The sequence below is a fragment of the Cetorhinus maximus genome, chromosome 9 (genome assembly GCF_964194155.1).
Source record: "Cetorhinus maximus chromosome 9, sCetMax3.hap1.1, whole genome shotgun sequence".
Taxonomy (NCBI): Eukaryota; Metazoa; Chordata; class Chondrichthyes; order Lamniformes; family Cetorhinidae; genus Cetorhinus; species Cetorhinus maximus.
In genome coordinates, this window is record NC_135887.1 from 51670667 (window position 1) to 51691659 (window position 20993).

At 46.8% G+C, this 20993-nt stretch overlaps 1 long non-coding RNA gene across 1 annotated transcript in view; it reads right to left on the minus strand.

The window, feature by feature from the left end:
* Positions 1-367: 367 nt before the first annotated feature.
* Positions 368-20993, minus strand: part of LOC144684651 (uncharacterized) — a 42843-nt gene continuing 22217 nt past the window's right edge. Inside the window, exons 3-4 of the long non-coding RNA XR_013577535.1 lie at positions 5212-5414; positions 368-1910 (exon numbers count right to left, since the gene is read on the minus strand). This is a non-coding gene — a long non-coding RNA (uncharacterized LOC144684651). The remainder of the gene's footprint in view (positions 1911-5211; positions 5415-20993) is intronic.

Here is a 20993-nt window from a genome sequence, read left to right on the forward strand (position 1 = left end):
TGCGAGAAAAAAATAATACAAATGCAACATGCATTCACACAGGTTAGAAATGAGAAATTGAGTCCAAAAATAAAAGTTAAAAAGATATACGAATTAGTCCTTTGGCTTGTCTGTGAGGAATAGATGATGAAACGTTGCGGCTGTTAAGTTGGGGTGATTCCGATAGCGCTGAGTTTGGCAGTTGAGCAGTTGGTTTGGAGATTCTTGGTTCTGCAGGTTAGCTGAAAGGAGTTGTCCTGTTTCCTTTTTGGCTGAGGCTTTACTGACTTGTGACTTGCTTCCAGCAATCAGAGAGAGAGAGTTTTTTTACCTGCAAGCACACAGATGCCCAGTTGGTGTTCTTCAGCTGTGACCTTCACAGCACACACACACACCAGAACAGAATACCAGACTAGCAACTAGGGTTGCAGTTGGCTTTTTTTAACCCTTTTCCTTCTGTATTCCTGGAAGGAAAAAAACAAACATGTCTTCTGCCCAGATCTGCTTTCTTTTCAACTGAGTTCATATTCACCTTCTGGGATATAACTCAACAGGACATGGTTTCAGCTGAGATGGTAATCATTTTCTATTATCTCCGCAATCACATGAAATTACAGTCCGGTTCGCATTGTATCTTTTCCGTTGATGTGCTTCTGTCTGAAGTGGGCCGTGTCACACCTTTTGGTGCGACATTCCGTTCTCTCTGAACTAGTTGGTCAAGTAATCCACATAGGAATTTTCCAGCAAGTGGTTATTTTACAGTCTCAGCCAGCTTTTGCTTGTATGTCCTTTTTTTAAAAAACACATGCCTTACTTAAAAGTTGAATATGTCCATAAGTTATTCAGGAATGGGTCCATGGTCATAATGTGAAAACTTAGGTTCTCAAATATCAAAACCTTTCCAGTTCCTATTTTGCTTCTATTTCAGGTCAATAAAATTTAAAATGCCTGCCCCTGTTTATTCACAAATCTCCTGTAAAATGCAAATGTTCTTTTATACCTTTGAAATGCACAGCTACAAATCAATTTCAAAACTGATCCCCAAATGCTAATTTCAGATTGACTCTGTTTCCTTGTAAGCTAAAACCCACCATAAGGCCTCATTACAAAATGCAAGAAGATAACACCTTTAGTCTCTCATCCCTTAGATTCTACTGACAATCTGACTCCAAAAACCTCACCTTTGATTAACCCTAGACACACACAGCCACAGCTTACCCTTACCTACACAGAATATATACATAAACACAGAAATATAAAAATATTACATATCATTACAGATCTGGTACAACTTGAGTTGTTTAAAGGGGTGGATACAAGTGGCCCATAAAACCCATTGCTGAACAATGAGGACCCCACCAATTCACCAATGTACACTGTTGTTAATAGAAAGGTTGCTTGCTACTACATTGTCCTTCTCACACTCCAAAGGAAACAATGAGATTTGTTCAACCTCCGAGGATTGAATAAATCATTTTATACAATGAGCCCAGTCAGCATTGGCTGGCCTCTCAACATGCACCCTCTACTTCAACCTCTATCCCAGCTCTCACCATGTTCCATTCACCCATACTACTATGCTGTCTCATCTACGTTGGCTCCTGGTCTGAAAATACCTTAAATTTAAAATTTTTATTAAACTGTTTAAATCACTACACAGACTTTCTCTATTTCTCTAACCTCGTCCAGCCCGACAACCAACATTCCCTCTAATTTTTTCTTGGAGTGTGTAGGTGATTTGTTAAATTGTGTGGACCCTTTAAATTTTTTGCATGGCCACCCCTATGCGATAATTTAAAAGGGCCCAACATGTGCATGGCCTGCACGCAGACCACAGAACCACGCAACTTCGAGAGAATATTGTCTACAACCCTCCGAGATCTTTGTGTTGTTGCTCCAGTTCTGGTCTCTTGTGCAGCACAGATTTCTATCTGAAAAACAATTTTAGAAAGCAGTTTGAAAATCAACACCCAAGTATGTGACTCAATCAATTAAAAGGTCATCCTCACCCATTAGGTCAGGTGACAGCTTGAGTTACAAGAAATCACAGTGGTATTTGTAACTGTACTAAAACAGGACACAGTGACACTAATAAGCTGTTGGCTGCTTTTAACATACATCAGTCCAATTTTGTGTTTGAGCCAGAGGAGGGAGTTTCAGAACAAGATCAACTAAATTCTTTAGCAGTATCAATATAATTTGAAACCATCAAAATAGGAATCTGTGAGGGAAAGTTTGTGTCAGATGTGCTCTGTGCTGTAGCAACCAACAATGACCAAAATGTATCTGGGAACACTGACTGAGCTGAATGACATTTTCAATACCGTCCTTTCATACATGGACCGTCAGAGGTGCTGCCAGCTTCTGAATACTGGGAATACATCACTTTTAACCAATAGCAACAGTGAAGAAAATACTTTCCCGGATAATTTATGACCACTCAAGGTAACAACGAATTAGAGGGAGAAAAGGAAATAGTGGAATCTTTAACCTCCCAGAACGAAATAACAGTAAAAACTGGGAAATAAGAATACTGGTATGAACTGTTTTTTTCCTTTTGGGCTGACAATGCTGAGGAGAAAACAGAAGGCACAGATATGCCTGGAGACAAATATTTAAGGAGACTGAAGCATTGATGAAACTGGTCACTACAACTGATAGTGTTCTGTAGCCATTTCTACTGGAATATGTGACCACAGTACTGTCACTAACACCTTAGCAACACTCTGTAGTTCCTTGGTGTATCTTGGAACAAAGAAATAAAAAGCTGAGGTGACAGGGTTTGTTCTTGATTAAGAGCAGAACTCAGATCTTTTTAAATCTCATGAACTATTGAAATGGTTAATGACCACCTCTTCCCTTGGGAAAAGGACAGAGATCCTCCTGTTGCGTTCTTATTACAAGTTCGGAGGTCAACAGCAACATTGAAAGTATGGGGAAAAAGAGCTATTTTAGTTGATTATCTGGGAGGGAATTCAGAGAAGTGTTTTCTCCGGAAGGAGCGAGAATTGTTGAATTTTGTCCCAGGCTCTGAAGACAATAAAATTGAGACACGCTTTGTCCAGTTAAGTGAATGACTAACCATTCTCAGTTACTCCAATTGTCCGCAAGAGATGGGTTTCAGTTTAAGTGATTAGGCTTAGTGCTACAGCAGCCCCATAACAAGTAAGAGGATTTGGCTACTGGAATTTCTGACTCTAGTATCTCACTTGAATACCATCCTGATTAAACTTGAAGGAGCTCAATTTTCATGGTAGCAGCCGGGACTGAAATGGAGGCAGAGCCAGAAAAAAATGGCGGCCAGGTCCTGAATCTGGAAATCCCACCTCCATTCCTGGCGCCGTCTATTTTCACCAGCACGGGAAAGGGGGCAGGTTATGAACCCCAGCCGCCTATTGTTTAAAGTTACTGGCACTATTTTAAAGACAGCCAATTCAGATTGTTAAGATGTTGGGTGTAGCTCGGTAGGTCTTATTAAGGTATTTGTAGTCTTAGGTAGTTCAACAGTAAATATTTATCAACTACTATAAACTATATATGTAAAGGTCCAAGCTTGGAACTGTCTCCATGCTTGCTTCTACACACAGCTCTGTTCAACATTACACTGACCCCTAGGTATGGGTCACGTGTTCTCTTACATCACTGTGTGGGCGGTACAGTACTCAGTCCCACGTTAACCCTTTATGTGCCAAACCCTTATACTACATCTCTCCCCAAGTCTTTATCCAAGGTATTTACAAGTTATTCCACTTACATCATTACTACTACCCCTCTGAGTTTATAGGTTAAGGCGGTCTGGAGGCCTTATAACCCATATATATCTTGTTCTCATTCCTGTCGTAGGTTCTGTCACTGCAGGTAAACTTTGTTGAATTGGAGGTTGTTCTGGCATCTGGGTGTCTTCTTCAATTTCTCTCCAATGTACAGTGGAAGGGACCCTTCAAGGAATGAGGAGGAGGCTCCTCATGTTCCTCCTAACCATCCCCTCTTGGTTGCCAACCAGGTATGACAGGGGTTGGTCAATGTCTTTTCGGGTGATAGTGTCCTCTCTCTCGAGATCTTTAATCCAGACCTTGTTGTCCTTTTGCACTTGTGGCAAGTGTCTGGTGTGGTACCTTTTGTTGTAGCGCCTGTAGGACTGCTGTCTGTCTTGGATGTCCTAGCAACCCTTGGCAACCAACCATAGAACCATAGAAAAGTTATGGCACAGAAAGAAGCCATTCAGCACATTCTAGCTAAGCTGGCTGGAAAAACTAGCCGCCCATTCTAATCCCACCTTCCAGCACCTGGTCTGTAGCCTTGCAGTTTACAGCACTTCAGATGCAGATCCAGGTACCTTTTAAATGAGTTGAGGGTTTCAGCTTCAACCACCAAATCAGGCAGCGAATTCCAGGCACCTACCACCCTCCGGGTGTAAAAACTTTTCCTCATGTCCCCTCTAATCCTTCTACCAATCACCTTAAATCTGTGCCCCCTAGTAATTGACCTCTTTGCTAGGGGAAACAAGTCTTTCCTGTCTACTCTATCTATGCCCCTCATAATCTTGTACACCTCAATTAGGTCATCCCTCAGCCTCCTCTGTTCTAAGGAAAACAACCCTAGCCTATCCAATCTCTCCTCTTAGCTGCAATTCTCAAGAGCTGGCAACATTTTTGTAAACCTCTTTTGTACTCTCTCCAGAGAAATAATGTCCTTCCTGTAATGCGGTGACCACATCTGTATGCAAAACTCCTGCTGTGGCCTAACAAGCATTTTATACAGTTCCAGCATTGCATCCCCGCTTTTGTATTCCATACCTCGTCAATAAGGCCTTCTTTACCACCTTATCCACCTGTCCTGCCACCTTTAGGAACCTGTGGACATGCACTCCAAGGACTCTCACTTCCTCTACCCCTCTCAAATCCTCCCGTTTATTGAATATTCCCTTGCTTTGTTTGCCCTCCCAAAATACATGAGCTCACACTTCTCTGGATTGAATTCCATTTGCTACTTTTCCGCCCACTCAACCAAACCATTGATATCATTCTGGAGTTCACAGCTATCCTTTTCACTATCAACTACACGACCAATTTTTTTTGGTCTGCAAATTGCACAATCATGCCTCCCACATTTAAGTCCAAATCATTAATGTACACCACAAACAGCAAGGATCCCAACACTGAGCTCTGTAGAACACCACTGGAAACTGCTTTCCATATGCAAAAACATCCGTTGATCATTATCCTTTGTTACCTGTCATGGGTCCCTGACCGTGATTGGCCCCCGACTGCAATTCCACGCTGGCTGGCCATCTAACGGCCAGCCAGTGCACTAAAAAGCTCAGTGCTGCCGGTGAGGGGACGGGAAGAGGGCAGGCGACAATATCACGGTGGGTGTGGGTGTGCGCTGCGAGAGAGCTCCCTGAAGCCAGGGAGCTGCCTCAGGGAGCTGCAGACCTGCAAATAATAAAATAAAGCAGAAAAAAATGTCCATGTGGCACAATCAAGCACTTGCAAGCATACCTCATAAAAATGCTGTCCCCAGATATTTATTTTAATTTTATTTCCTAGCGGAGATTTCATCCCACCCTTGGATGAGGTTTCATAAAAAATGTAAAGGCCGTCTAGCCGATTGGCCCATCCGCCAACCATAAGGTTCGACGGGCCACAAAAATCGTGTTCGATTGTGCATTTGGGCTTAATTGCCCGCTTAATTGTCGGCAGGCACGCTTTCGACTGCCGCGTGCGCTTGCCGAGCGAAATATTGCGCAAGTGCACGATGACATCGGTATGCTCACCTGACGTCATCTCGTGCGATTTTAAGCCTGATCGATTCGGGCACATGCCTGCCCGCAGGACGTAAAATTCTGCCCTGTAGACCACATCCAATGCACTACCCTCATCAATCCTCCTTGTTACTTCCTCAATAGATTCAACTAAGTTAGTAAGACATGACTTTCCTTAACAAAACCATGCTGACCCTAGTATTAGTTTATTCAGCAGGACCGTGTGTGGAGTTTTCTACCCATCAGGAGTTCGGATGGGGCTAAGCCGCATTGTAACAGGGTGGACCTGTAGGTCAACAGTGCCGTTTGAAAGTCTTTGTTCTTTTTTAGGAGGGCTTTTATAGTGCTCTTTTGGCCCCCCCATTTGACTGTGGGTATCTTTGGGAGCTGGTACAGTGGTGGAACCCAGATGTGGCGGCAAATTGGTCAAAGTACTTGTTTGAAAATTGTGGGCCATTATTGGATACAATCGCGTCCAGTGCTTGTGAACATCTCTTTCAGTGCTTTAACTACTGCATCTGTGGTTATCGTGTACAGTTTTGTCACCTCAACCCATCTGGAAAAGTAATCCACCACAATAAGGAAAGATTTGCTGAAGAAGACAAATAAATTGATGCCCAGCCTCTCCCATGGCCTGATAGGGAACTGTGTGGGGATAAGGCTCCTTTGCTCCTGCGCTCCTGCTTGTTCAGCGCATACACCTAGCAGTTCAATATCATGTCCTCAATCGCTCTGGAGCTGCCTGGCCAGCAGACAGCAGATTGGGCCCGTGCTCTACACTTGGTGGTGCCCTGGTGTATTTTTTGGAGGATCTCCGGCTGAAGAGAAACTGGGATCGCTAGCCACTTATTGTAGACCAGGAGATTGCCAGTGACAGTAAAGTGTTTTTGTTGTTCGAACCAAGGTTTCAAGGTACCACTGCTTGATCTCTGTTGTGGCCACCTTTGTTGACAGAAATGGTGGTTGCAGGCACACTCCTCATCTTGCATTTGTTCCTGGCGAATCTGTTGGAGTTTACTTACGGTCACCGGCAGGTGTCTCCTTGTCAATTGGGAGTACTCTTCCAGCTCTTCGATTAGATTTTTAAAAAATTCATTCATGAGATGTGGGCTTCACTGGCTGTACCAGCATTTATTGACCATCCCTAGTTGCCCTTGAGAAGGTGGTGGTGAGCTGCCTTCTTGAACCACTGCAGTCCATGTGGTATAGGTACACCCACAGTGCTGTTAGGGAGTTCCAGGATTTTGACCCAGACACAGTGAAGGAACAGCGATATATTTCCAAGTCAGGATGGTGAGTGACTTGGAAAGGAACTTCCAGGTGGTGGTGTTCCCATCTATCTGCTGCCCTTATCTTTCTAGATGTTAATGGTCATGGGCTTGGAAGGTGCTGTCTAAGGAGCCTTGGTGAATTATTACAATGCATCTTGTAGATGGTACACACTACTGCTGCTGTGCGTCAGTGGTGGAGGGATTGAATGTTTGTGGATGTGGTGCCAATTAAGCCGGCTGCTTTGTCCTGGACGGTGTCAAGATTCTTGATTGTTGTGGGAGCTGCACTCGTCCAGGCAAGTGAGGAGTATTCCATCACACTTGTTATGAGACAGTCTTTCGGTAAAGCTGAGTTATTTAAAAATCTCAGAGGGAAACTTTAAAAACTGTCATAACCTATATTTTTAAGTGGCATGTTTGAGATGCAACTCTAAATTCAGGAATCAGACCACCAGCTCTCGAGAGGTTTTATATTAAACTAAATGATACATTTTACTAATTTACACAAGTTAAATATATACACATGGCTACAAATTACTACTATCATAACTTTCAACAAATTCCCAAACTAATCTCCATTAAGGCAACAGCAACCCATAGACTTAACTAGACACCAGGCAAAGCATTTTCACCTTACAAATTCAAAATAAGGTTCCTTTCATTTTGGTTTCTGTGGAGACAGTTGTAGGCTTACAGCTACTTTGATCTTACATTGCCTCTGCCCCGCACACACAAAACTGCTATCCTTATATCTAGCACAGCTCATTGAATGTAAATTCTCATTGTATCAAGAGCCCTTTGAAATCCACTTCTCTAACAATAAAACCCCTTTCATAGTACCAATTTTATTAGAAATATAAACATATTGCTTGGTCTCTGAGAGCTAGGTGCCAGATTTCACCCCACTTCTTGAATGCCCTATTCAACAAAATACAAATGCACCTCCACTTCTCTGTTTACATCTCAAAACTAGTACACATCAAAGCACCCAGACTAGCTGGCTTTAATCCAATTAAGACACACCCACAGACTAAACCTCTATTTTAAAAGAAAAATATTTTCCAGTAATATTATATACATTAATAACTTCATGACACACTCCTGGCTTGTGCCTTGTAGATGGTGGACAGGCTTTGGGGAGTAGGGAGGTGAGTTACTCGTCACAAGATTCCAGGTCTCTGACCTGCTGTTGTAGCCACAGTATTTATATGGCTAGTCCAGTTCAGTTTCTGGTCAATGGTAACCCCCCCAGGATATTGATAAGAGGGGATTCAGTGATGGTGATACCATTGAATGTCAAGGGGCGATGGTTAGATTCTCTCTTTTTGGAGATGGTCATTGCCTGACACTTGTGTGGCGTAAATGCTACTTGCCACTTGTCAACCCAAGCCTGGATATTGTCCAGGTCTTGCTGCATTTGGACATGGACTGCTTCAGTATCTGAGGAGTCATGAATGGTGCTGAACATTGTGCCATCATCAACGAACATCCACACTTCTGACCTTATGATGGAAGGAAGGTCATTGATAAAGCATCTGAAGATGGTTGGGCAGAGGACACTACCCTGCGAAACTCCTGCAGTGATGTCCTGGAGCTGAGATGATTGACCACCAACAACTACAACCATCTTCTTTTGTGCTAGGTATAACTCCAACCAGTGGAGAGTTTTCCCCCTGATTCCCATTGATTCCAGTTTTGTTAGGGCTCCTTGATGCCACAGTTTGTCAAATGCTGCCTTGATGTCAAGGGCAGTCACTCTCACCTCACCTCAGGTGTTCAGCTCTTCTGTCCATGTTTAACCCAAGGCTGTAATGAGGTCAGCGGTTGAGTGGCCCTGACAGAACCCAAACTGGGCATCAGTGAGCAGGTTATTGCTAAGCATGGGCCGCTTGATAACACTGTTGATGACCCCTTCCATTAATTTACTGATGCTCAAGAGTGGACTGATGGGGCAGTAATTGGTCAGGTTGGATTTGTCCTGCATTTTGAGTATAGGACATACCTGGGCACTTTTCCATATAGCCAGGTCGATGCCAGTGTTGTAGCTGTACTGGAACAGCTTGGCTAAGGGCATGGAAAGTTCTGGAGCACAGGTCTTCAGTATTATTGCCAGAATATTGTCACGGCCCATAGCCTATAGCCTTTGCAACATCCAGTGCCTTCAGCAGTTTCTTGATATCACGTGGAGTGAATCGAATTGGCTGAAGACTGGTATCTGTGAGGCTGGGGACCTCCGGAGGAGGCCGAGATGGATCATCCACTTGGCACTTCTGGCTGAAGATTTTAGCAAATGCTTCAGCCTTATCTTTTGCGCTGATGTACTGGGCTCCCCCATCATTGAGGATAGAAATATTTTTGGAGGCTCCTCCTCCAGTGAGTTATGTAATTGTCCATCACCATTCACGACTCGATGTGGCAGTTCTGCAGAGCTTAGATCTAATCAGTTGGTTGTGGGATCGCTTAGCTCTGTCTATCACTTGCTGCTTATGCTGTTTGGAATGTAAGTAGTCCTGTGTTATAGCTTCACCAAGTTGACACCTCATTTTTAGGTATGCCTGGTGCTGCTCCTGGCATGCCCTCCTGCACTCTTCATTGAATCAGGGTTGATGTAATGGTAGAATGGGGTTTATGCTGGGCCATGAGGTTACAGATTGTGTTCGAGTACAATTCTGGTGCTGCTGATGGCCCATGGTGCCTCATGGATGTCCAGTCTTGAGTAGCTAGATCTGTTCGAAATCTATTTCGCCATTTAGCATGGCAGTAGTGCCACACAACATGGTAGAGGGTATCCTCAATGTTAAGGCAGGACTTGGTCTCCACAATAACTGTGCTGTGGTCACTCCTACCAATACTGTCATGGACAGATGCATCTGCAGCAGGTAGGTTGGTGAGGATGAAGTCAAATATATTTTTCCCTCTTGTTGGTCTCCTCACTATCTGCCGCAGAGCCACTCTAGCAGCTATGTCATTTAGCACTCGGCCAGCTCGGTCAGTAGTGGTGCTACCGAGCCACTCTTGGTGATGGACATTGAAGACCCCACCCAGAGTACATTCTGCGCCCTTGCCATCCTCAGTGCTTCCTCCAAGTGGTGTTCAACATGGAGGAGCACTGATTCATCAGCTGAGTGAGGGAAGTACGTGGTAATCAGCAGGAGGTTTCTTTGCCCATGTTTGACCTGATGCCATGAAACTTCATGAAGTCCAGAGTCAATGTTGAGGACTCCCAGGACAACTCCTTCATGACTGTATATCACTGTGCCACCACCTCTGCTGAGTCTGTCGTGCCGGTGGGACAGGACATAACCAGGGATGAGTGATGGTGGTGTCTGGGACATTATCTGTCAAGTATGACTCTGTGAGGATGATTATGTCAGGCTGTTGCTTGACTAGTCTGTGAGACAGCTCTCCAAATTTTGGCACTAGACCCTAGATGTTAGTTAGGAGGACTTTGCAGAGTTGACAGGGTTGAGTTTGCCATTTTCTTTTCCTAGGTTGATGCCGGGTGGCCCGTCCGGTGTCACTCCTTTTTTGAGACTTTGTAGCAGTTTGATACAACTGAGTGGCTTGCTAGGCCATTTCAGAGGGCACTTAAGAGTCAACCATATTGTTGTGGGTCTGAGGCCAGACCAGGTGAGAACGGCAGATTTCCTTCCCTAAAGGACTGGGACCATCCTGGGACACCATGCGGTTGGTTGTGTGACCGGAGAGATGACCCCCATGCTTGACATCTCATCCACCTGCTGCTGCACTTGCTTCGTGAGTGGATGGGGAATCTTCCGTGGCATGAACAGGCACATGGATTTAATATCCTCCCTCAGTGTGATCTTGAATGCATTCTTCAGTCGCCCCAATCCTGTAAAGGGACTCAGGAACTCCTTTTTATACTTGGAGCCGGGCCCTTGTTAGTTGACCTCGCCAATTTTTTGAAAAAGGTTAAGGTCGACGCAGGCTTTCTGGCTGAGCAGTGAACAGTCCTGGTTGTGGACCATGAATAGGATCTTTTGGATTGTTTTATATTTGTACCTGAGGGTCACCTGCAGAGTACCTTCCATCCGCATTTTGATGCCTCCTGGTCCTGCATTGTGGGTGGCATCAACCGTTGGGTCACCAGCCATGGCTCTCTGTCCAATAGGACTGTAACACTGGCTCCTGTGTCCAACTTAAAGTATGTGAGATGGCTATTAACCAGTATTTCCACATTCCAGAATGAAAACCCAGGATTTTTGCCCTCACCCAAGAAGCATGGTTGTGTGTCCTCTTGGGATCTGTGTGTTTTGGGGTTTTGGCTTTGCACAGCTTCCCGAAGTTCCCTATTTGGGTTACATTCAAAGCATTGGGCTGAAATTATTGGATGTTGAGCACATCTGTGGGGGCTTTGATCCACAGTACTGGCATGGTTGCTTTACTGATAGGTTAGGGTATTGCTTCCCTTGGCCTGGAGTGTCCCTGTTTCTGTGCTGTTTTACTAACGGGACGGTGGGATTTTTCGTACCACGGTTTGCTTTCTCCCCTTAATATGAATCGGTGCTGCAAATGGATATCAGATCCCTGAAAGTCTGGATGGTTTCTCAAGGGTTAGGTCTTCCTTCACTTGAAGCATGTCTGGGAGTGTGTCATTCTCCAATCCTACAGCTATTCAATCCCTGATTAGCTCAGATTTCAGGTCACGATAATCACAGCCTTCAGCCATTCTGTACATAATGAAGAAGTCAACAGGTTCTCCTGGCTGCTGGGCACATCTATTAAATTTAGCCCTCTCAAGGATTTTGTTACTTCTGAGGTTAAATGAAGGGTCGAGTGATTTTAAAACTTCATCAAATTTTCCGGATGATTTGTTGATTCTTTGTCTAGCTCGTATATCATTGGCTATCAGGCCTACTGAATAAAGTAGTGTGTTAACTTGTTCAGCTTCTGTCTTTTTACCCAGACCTGGAGCAATCATTTATCAAAGGAATCTCTTTCTCCAGAGTTCTCAATTATGCGATTGATCTGGGGCTTGGATTGTCCAAATTGATCTGGAAAGGTGGGTTTCTGATACCATGGTTAAAATTTTTAACTTGCAGGTTCAGCTTTAAAAGGTTTCCAAAAATCCAAGATGGTGTCGCCGTATGCTTCTACACAAAGGGTTTTCCCACACTTGTCAGTTTTGGCCAGCTCACACAGTAATGGCATTCGCGATCTCAGCGTTTACATTTTTTCAACAATAGCTGTCTGGACTGACTGGTTAGAGTCTTCCACACTTTAGCGCAATGTTTTCGCGTCTTGGAAGCATCGAATCCCGGCTTTTGCTGGATTTTTTAAGCTGCCCTCTCAGTCGTGATTAATGTTTAATTAATTATTTTTTCTCTTTGTTCGGAGTGAGCTCGGCCACCACGTGTTCAGGCACTGATTCGGGAATCGAGTTTCCTGGCCTGAGGTTTAAATGGCAATTTCTGACCACTGCAGTATTCAACTTTTTTTTAGGACATGTTGTCTAGGAGTTTTAAATTTTAGCTCACCCCTGCTAGGCCTGCTGACTCTGCACATTCTGGACAATGAAGGTGGACTTCCACGGGATTCAATAGGAGTCTTATGCTGCAGTGAGGAACCTAATTTCTGCCTTCAGCTTTCAAACCGTCCTTTGGAGATTTTCTCTGGCAATTTCCTTCTGCGCCTTCCCTTCTTGAGTTTTTCTTCAGGTCAGAATGCTTCTTTGATTTTTCCTTCAGGTTTCCAGGATTTTAATTTTCTTCTGCAGTCTCTGTGAGGTTTTGAGTTGTTCCATTCGCTGTCACCATGTTGTAAGGTGTTGGGCGTAGTTCAGCAAGTCTTATTTAGGTATTTGTAGTCTTATGTAATTCAATAGTAGGTATTTATTAACTACTAGAAACTATATACATAGGTACAGTAAAGGGCCAAGTTTGCTTCTACACAAGGCTCTGTCCAGCACTAATTGACCCCTAGGTGCGGGTCATGTGTTCTCTTACATCAATGTGTGGGTGGTACAGTACTCAATTGCATATTAACCCCTTATGTGCCAGGCCCTATACTATACAGATCCCCCTTGGTTTTCATGGAGGCGGTCATTATCGGGAGGCCTCCTGATTTACGTCTGATGAGTTATCTGTGTCACCCATAGTCAGAGCTAGCAGGACTTTGTAGCAACGTTGCCAGGTTGGGCGAGGGTGATGGGATTGAAGAGGGTGAAGGGCGGGGGGGGGGGAGTCCATAAAACTGATCAGCATTGCTTTCTTTGTCGTTTTGAGCCACCAATGTTCTCATCCGCAGAGACGAGCCCTGTGGCTGGGCCACATCAGCATTGGCCCATTTCTCACTTCCCATGGTCTCTGGGCCCATTTATGTCTCCGGCCTGCCTCTGGAGGTGGCGAACCTGTCTCCAGCTTTTGCTCTCCTCCCTAGCACGAAAATAGGGCAACAGGCTCCTTCAGATTGTAGACAGGATTGCGGGGCCGGGAAAATTCCCGACTCCCGATATGCGTTCCAACCATGAAAATGCTGTGTGCATCTGGGCTGCTGTATTTCCTACAGGGATGACACTTCAAAAATACTTCATTGGCTGTAAAGTACTTTGAGTGGTCATAAAAAGTCTTTGTAAATGCAAATTTTTTGACTCCTGTTGGGGTTATGTTGGGAAACTGTGAATCACGAAGCCCCCACACCCATCAGCTGCCCAACCCCCTTTAAATTCAGGCCCACCATTTCAGGAAATCTTGTAACCTAGCATGTCCGTTCATTTGTCAGATAAGATAAATGTCAGTAAAAGCTAATGGGAATGGGCCCAAGATTCCGATTGGAACCCAGATGTAAAATTGGTTCCTTGCCTGATGAGGGCAGGGATTAAGGCCAATCCTGGTACTCCCAGGATTCTACTCAGTTTAAGCTTGTCTCTAAAATTTTGTTGGGCGGGGTAGTAAACAGAGGCTGTTGCACCTGTTCCTTCTATGTTAGGGGCTGTGTCTATGTAAGACACATAATACCTTGAAAGTTGGGCCCAGAACTCTCTCCCAAGCTGAGAGTCAGTAAATTCTGTCAAAGCCTTTGAAAAGGGCCCAATGCCCCAAGAAAAAGGAAACAGGTACTGGAGGGCATTGCGCATAAAAATACTGGTAGATAGCCCTTTAAGAGCTGAACACAGTAAAATAATTATCTTTAACTTTATCCAGGAGGGGCATCAGGATCTCCTCAATGATTGACTGTAGTGTCCTCCAAGTTACACCGATGGGTAGGGAGAAGTGCGACCAATGCAACCCTTACAGATATGGACAGCTTCATGGCCCCTGCAAATACCCCTACCCCTATCAGTTAGTAAGGAATTAAGATTTTCCTACAGTGACAGACTGAGTTTGACATCATCTAGCAAAATTGAAGTCAGTGGGAATCAGGGGAAAACTTTCCACTGGTTGGAGTCATACCTAGCGCAAAACAAAGATGGTTGCGGTTTTTGGAAGCCAAACATCTCAGTCCCAGGACATTGCTGCAGGAGTTCCTCAGGGCTGTGTCCTTGGCCCAATCATCTTCAACTGCTTCATCAATGATCATTCTCCCATCATAAAGTCAGAAGTGGGGATGTTCGCTGATGATTGCACAATGTTCAGCAGTATTCACGACTCCTCAGATACTGAAGCAGACTGATTGGGCTGATAAATAGCAAGTAACATTCACACCACACAAGTGCTAGGCAGTGACCATCCAAACTAGAGAGGATGTAACCATTTCCCCATGATATTCAATGGCATTACCATCACTGAATCCCCAACTATCAACATCCTGGGGTTACCATTGACCAGAACCTGTACTGGACCAGCCATATAAATACTATAACTACAAGTGCAGGTCAGGCACTGGTATTCTGAGGCGAGTAACTCACCTTCTGGCTCCCCAAAACCTGTCCACTATCTTCAAGACACAAGCCAGGAGTGTGATGGAATACTCTCCACTTGCCTGGACGAGTGCAGCTCCAACAACACTCAAGAAGCTTTACACCATCCAGGACAAAGCAGCCCACTTGACTGGCACCCCATCCACCACTTTAAACATTTACTCCCTCCACCACCAGCGCACAGTGGCAGCAGCGTGTACCACCTACAAGATGAACTGCAGTAACTCACCAAAGTTCCTTCAACAACACCTTCCAAACCCGCGACCTGACCAACTAGAAGGACAAGGGCAGCAGACACATGGGAACACCACAACCTGCAAGTTCTCCTCCAAGCCACATACACCGTCCTGACTTGGAAATATATCACCGTTCCTTCACTGTTGCTGGGTCAAAATCATAGAACTCCCTTCCTAACAGCACTATGGGTGTACCTACACCGCATGGACTGCAGTGCTATCAAGTGGTACTTACACAGCAATAACCTGCTCACTGATGCTCAGTTTGGATTCCACCAGGGCCACTCGGCTCCTGACCTTATTATAACCTTTGTTTAAACATGGACGAAAGAGCTGAACTCAAGAGGGAAGGTGAGAGTGACTTGCCCTTGACATCAAGACAACACTTGATCGAGTATGGCATCAAGGAGCCCTAGCAAAACTGGAGTCAATGGGAATCAGGGGGAAAGCTCTCCACTGGTTAGAGTCATACCTAACACAAAGAAAGATGGTTGTGGTCGTTGGAGGTCCAACTCAGACCCAATGCATGGCCATATGGATAATGACAGTTCTATGGGACAATGAGCCACTAACCTCAGGACAAGGGAGGAGAAAAATAATAGAGCGAAAGAAAGAAGAGCATTGATGGAAATATTCTTGGCATTTGATGCTCTCAATTGAATTGTGGAGCTTAAAGAAACACTGGCCAAGAAATTGGTTACGATCCACTTTTGGATGCAGAATAAGTGAGGCGCTTGCTTCAATAGGGAGGCCCTAGGCATGTCTGAAATTCGGTCTTGAGCCTTATTTACATAGTTTGGCTAAACTTCTGGAGGCCTCTATTGACAGCTTTCTCATTTTACACAGTTGAATATTAGTTGTCAGTAGTCCTAAGGTAAATACTGGGTGATGGACATACCGGGGGTGTGGCAATGGGCTTGTGGTGGAGGAAGAATTTGAATATTTTGAAGTCAGGTGGGGCACTCCTGATTCATCTTGTTCTGCAATAACATTTTTAAGAATTATTTTTAAAAACAGGTTTACCTTTTGACGATGGCTGCAGCTTTAGGGCAGAATTTTCCATGTCCACCGGCGTTAAGCGTGTTCGGTGGCATGAGTGGGCAATATTGCACGATTGGTTTTCCGATGACATTAAACCAGTTTGTGATCATCCCCTCAGCCCGCCGATGACGGGCCACATTTCCCGCCATCAGACGTCGGGAACCTCATTGTAATACTTCAGCATATTATTATTAGGCCTGCCCACTGGAATCGTCCCCTGCGCTGGATTGTCCATCCACGTTGGCAGGAAAACACCCCAACGTGTTTCACAACAGCACATGAACAATCTGCACTTGGCAGGCTGCACTTTGAGGGGAACTCGAGGTGAGTACACAGTAACGTTGTGCAGCGCTCGTCAGGGTCGCCTCTTGGACTTCAAGCTTGAGGGGCGCCGGGGCATCAAGGTTAAAGGCAGCTCTGCCGTTGAGGCGACTTGTGAGGGGGTGGCAAGGGCATCCCTGCCATTGAGGCGATTTGTGGGGGTGGGGGGAGGCAAGAGCTTGCCATTGAAACTAGCGCACAAGCATTTGGGGTGGGGGGTAGGGTGGGTGAGAGAAGGGGCCAAGCATTAGGGAAACCTGTATAAAGTGACCATTCCTCTGCAACTCAGACAGTTCAGGCGCAGCCATATTGATATGATTGGAGTCAGACTTATAGCTTATCTGCCTACTCAAACAACACAGAGGCATCAAAGTGCCATCAAGTGCTCCAAAGCTTTTCACCTCCCCACAACCCCCCCAGCCCGGCACAGACTGTAAAGTCATGAGCATTTTAGTGGCCTGCAGAACAGTTGAATGACTGTGCAAGTTGTACAGTCTCCTTGCTAAAGCTGGCCATGGAGCAGTCACTGCTGGAGGCACTCACTGCACCTTGCAATGTCATCATCCTGGTTTGGACCAGTCTCCCTCATGCTTCAAGCTAACAGTGCAGCCTAGCAGCGCAGGTTAGGAGAATGCCTGTGCCTGAGCTGATAGCACAGTATGCAGTCCAATGGGCAAATCTGCCGCTGATCAGTCAGATGGACTGGGGCAGAGGTGGTGGGGTTTCGGGCAGCCATGCAGCGCACCAATCTCTGGCCATCCAAGTGGTGGCCAGAACTCTCCAGGGAGCGTTAAGCAGCCTTCACAATTAACCAGGGCAGGTTCTTAGTTCACCCATGCTAGCCACGTGTCTCTCTCTTCCATCCTGCAGGAGGAGTACGTGAGGATCATGGATCCTGATGAACTAACTGTACGCCTGATGGCCTACAGAGAGCGAAGACAACGGAAGAGAGAGTGACTGAGGCTCCTGGCTGCGCAGAGGCAGGAGCAGCAACCTCAGGAAGAAATGGTGGCTGGGGGTCCCGCACACACCGCCCAAGAGCCACAGCGAGCTGTCGCCGGTCAGTGCCTAGTGACACCCAGGGTCTATAGACACCACCTGTCATTCCTACAGATGACCAAGAACCAGTGTCGCTGAAGACTGCGCATATCCAGGGAACTGGTCGCTCACATCTGCCAGCTACTGCAGGATTTGGCACCATGGGGTCATGGAGGGCATCCACTGTCAGTGGCCCTGAAAGTGACCGCAGTGCTCAATTTCTGCCAGTGGCTCCTTTCAGGGCTCCATAGGTGACCTCTGTGGGATCTCACAAGCCTCCAACCACAAATGCATCCATGAAGTCATGGGAGCCATCTTTGCAAGGGCACACAACTTTGCACATTTCGTCCGGAACCGGGACAGCCAGGATGCAAGAGCGATCGGATTCCCCAGATCTCAGGTTTCCCACATGTTCAGGGTGTGATCAACTGCACCCACGGCGCTCAGATCTCCGTCACAACACACGGTCAACTGCAAGGGCTTCCATTCGGTGAGTGTGCAGCTGGTTTGCGACCACCAGAAATACAGGGGCAGGTATGCACACGGTTTCCAGGGAGTGTGCACGACTCCTACATTCTCAGTCGGTCACAGATCCCTGAAGTCTTCCAGGGTCCGGAGAAGCTGCAGGGATGGCTCCTTGGGGATAAGAGCTACCTGTAGAGGCCGTGGCTGATGACACCCATGCGGCAGGTCTCAGACTGCAGCAGAGTGACGGTATAATGAGGCTCACGTTACAGATCGCAGCTTGGTGGAGCAGACAGTTGGGATGCTGAAGATAAGGTTCCAGTGCCTGGACTGGTCTGGTGGAGCCCTGCAATACAGTCCACAGAGGGTGTCACGCATCGTCATCATCTGCTGCACCCTTTACAAACTGGCGCTGCAACGGGGAGATGAGCAGACTAAGGGCAAGATGGAAGAGCTAGAGGTTTCCTCTGATGAGGAGGACGCCGACAGAGATGAGGGTGAGGAGGTCCTCAAAGTCAGAAATGATGGGGATGAGGCCTTTGCACTGGCTAGACGAGGCAGGCACGCTCGGGAGCCTTCATAGCTGCTAGATTTGTGGAGGATGATGACGACATCCAGTGAGGTGACCCCATAGATCCTCACATTGCATCTGTGAATGTTTGACTCCAGTCTGGCTTATGGCAGCGCAAATACCGTCTCTGAGAATGCTCCTCATGGAGACGCAGGGGAGGCCCTAATAGTTGCTCAATTACAGGAGGATGATGACAACATGCAGTGAGGACACTCCATAGATCTTCCCATAGCCTCTGAGAATGTCTGACTCCTGTCTGGCCGAGGGCAGCTCGCTTGCACTCCGTGATCAGGGTCATATCATAGACACCTAGCCATGAAACTTTAAAAGCATCTGATCCTTTGTCCGCCTTCAGTACCTGAGCCCTTCAGGAGCACAACGTCACTGGTCACAGATACGGAAGAGATGGGGACCAGCCCCACCTTAAAGGTGCTGAGAGCACACAGAGAGAATGATGGAACTCTGTGACGCCTGCCCACTATATTCTGGCAGCAATGACCAGCACCGCCAAGGTGCAGGCATCAGTTATGTGTCCAGGGAGTGTGAGGCCGGACCATCACTTTGGTCCAGAGGCTACACAGAGCACAGAGAAGAGGCCCTGGACTGAGACACCTGCCTTTATCTTGTGCAGAAGGGTTTCACATCTGAGTGACAAGAACACTGCTCATCAGAACAAGGAGCCATGGGCAGGGAGACATCCTTGGGAGTTTATTGACAATAGTGAACAGTATGTACAAGTGATTAACACCCATGCCCGGGCTGTGCTTCTAATCTTAACTTTCCTAACCCTGCTGTTACATCTTGGGGCTCCCTGGACATCCACTGCTGTGGTGGAGGCAGCCTGCTGACTGCTACACCCTGTCTGTGATGGTCTTGATGGGCGTCCTGTAGAGGGCCGAGACCTGGAGGGCCCCGGCCTGCTTTTGGGATCCTACTGTGTAGCAGTGGCACCTCCTCGGCCTGTGGAGCTGGAGCTGCTGAGGTCACAGGAGTCACATGGATGGTTGGCCCCGGAGTGTGCACCTGCTGATCCTCCTCCCTATGGGTGCCCGAGGGCCCCAGGCTGACTCCTTGAGGAGAAGGGGTAGCTGGAGTGAGATCGGCGTGCCCTGCCCACCCATCTTGTGTACACACTGTTGGAGGCTAACTATGGCCTCAGCGATGGAGTTGAACCTGCGCAGCAGTGCAGAAGCAATGACCTGGACCGAGGTCTCCATGGCAGCCACCATCTTGCCAGTGTTGACCTCGGTACGTTGGCATGCTGGCGATATCACCTCAGCCTGAAGACAGATGGACTCCTCCATCGTGCCTTGGAGTCTGAGAAATGCAGCGGACATCCCTTCCTGATGTTCCTGAGCTTGCCTTTGCAGCTCCAGCAGCTGAGACATGACTGAGTCCAGAGGCTCGTCATCTGACTCGGACTCAGCAAATTTCTGGCCTCCAGCAGTCCTCTGAGCGCCGGGGACCTGGGAAGTCCCTGCCGCCGCCTGCTGTGTATCAGACAGTGCGCTGTGCTCACCAGATTGTGATCCCGAGGCTGCCGGGCCAGATGATAAGTATGCCTGCCGTGTGTGGGTGGTGAGTGATCCCATGGATGGGATGAGGACAATGAACATGTGTGTGAAAGAGTGAATGGTGATGTTCTTTGAGCTGGCAGTGGGTGCGGACCCTGTGGGTGTGTGATGAGTTTGTGAGTGTGTGAATTGAGAGTGATGAAAAGAGTGACTTACTCTGGTGGAACGAAGGAGATCATTCATCCTCTTGCGGCTCTGGGTGGCTGTCCTCTTTTGAAGGGCATTGGGGCTGACCACCGCTACCACCGCCTCCCAAACCTGGCTGGTGATGCCGCTACCCATCCTGCGGCCAGAGCGGGTGTAGGTGACATCCCGGCGGGCCTCCACGGCATCCAAAAGGCGCTGAACCTAGGGGCTTCAGTTTTCTTCAGTTTCAGGGCCATGTCTTCTGTGCAGCAGTGGTGGTCTGGAAGTAATGAGATGTGTGCTTGTGACTGGACTTTAAATATGGCACCCAGCGTGATACAGTGGCGGGGTGATGGCAGGCGGGCGAATGAGAGCCCTCCCGCCATCGAAATCGCGTATTTCCCGGGAGTGTATAAATAATGTGGAGGGTTTGGGACAACATGGAGGTGGGTAAAATGTCGTTTTACCCGCCTGCTACCACACTTAGTGCTACCACACTCCGAATCTGGGACGCCCTTGGTCCCCGCAACCGTTTAAGGGTCTCAAATGCAGCAAACCCAGCTCCTTTACTGCTTATTGCAATCCAAATGGTTGTGGATGCATGGGGTCAATGTAAAATTTTCAACACTGATATTGATATATTTTTGTTAGGCAGGTATATCAAGTGGTAAGGGATACAAAGCCATATAAATGTGGAAGAGTTCAGCCGTAATCTAAGTGAATGGCAG